This window comes from Eurypyga helias, unplaced genomic scaffold (assembly GCF_000690775.1).
Source record: "Eurypyga helias isolate BGI_N326 unplaced genomic scaffold, ASM69077v1 scaffold24739, whole genome shotgun sequence".
Lineage (NCBI taxonomy): Eukaryota > Metazoa > Chordata > Aves > Eurypygiformes > Eurypygidae > Eurypyga > Eurypyga helias.
The window spans coordinates 61,448-62,433 of NW_010273191.1; the positions used below are offsets into that span (position 1 = coordinate 61,448).

General features: G+C 40.6%; 1 protein-coding gene across 1 annotated transcript in view; it reads left to right on the forward strand.

Annotated features, from left to right (window-relative positions):
- The window catches only part of SEMA4D (sema domain, immunoglobulin domain (Ig), transmembrane domain (TM) and short cytoplasmic domain, (semaphorin) 4D), a 20,576-nt gene that overhangs the window by 1,344 nt on the left and 18,246 nt on the right, over positions 1-986 (forward strand). The window lies entirely within an intron of this gene.

Below are 986 nucleotides of genomic sequence, written 5' to 3' on the forward strand. Positions count from 1 at the left end.
TGTCAGCTAAAGATTGTTGCATTTAAATATGGGAAGCCTACTTTGAGTAGGAGGGGGAAATTTAGTTCAGTGGAGGAATGAACATGTGGAGGAGTTGTATGAACCAGTTCATCCATTTGGGCAAAATTTTCCTGCCAAGTAAAAGACATTAAAATGGTATGCTTGAGAATCTGCCTTAAAATGAATGCTTATGGAGTATTATAGTAGAAAATGTGCAATTTCTAATGCTAGAATTGGGAGCAAGAATACATTATTTTCTGCATGTATCTTAAAAAACCACGCTTAATTAATCTTGTGGTACTCTTTTGCAAAAATACAGTATCCCAAGCTTTCATTCATTTTTCCATTATGGTTGTACAGGCTGAAAATTATTCTTGTATATTAGTCATTTTGTGTCATCTTTCCCCAAGCCATTCTGTTCCAATCTGCACGCTTCCTCATTCTGCTGTCTTTTCTCCCATGCCTCCTTCTTTCTCTCATCTTCCTTTTCATTCTCTCATGTTATTTCGTTGTCATCTGTGTTCCATCTCAGGTCTCCACTTCAAAAGCAGCTGTAAATGGTTGCTTTTTAGCTTCTAGTGGAAGGTGTTCCTGCCCATGGCAGGGGGTTTGGAACTAGATGGTCTTTAAGGTCCCTTCCAACCCAAACCATTCTGTGATCCTGTGTCTTCTTTCTGCTGGGGTAATATGCTGAAGCACCATCTTGTAAGGTGCAGGGGGTTTTGTTAGGTTTGTTTGGGGCTTTTGTAAGGGACATGGTGCCTGATCTGATTTTCCACAGTAGGTAGGTGCATGGAAGGGATAAAGGTGAGGAAGGACCTGGCTGTGAATGGGTGAAACGGAAGGTTATAAAAAAGGAAGTTAACAGGTAGGAAAAAATGAAGGAAGATATGAATTACAGGGGTCATTACAAGAGGAAATGCGTAGGCATTTGAAATGGAACGAGAAGGCGGAGTCCTGTGATTCTGAGGATGTTGATGTGAGCT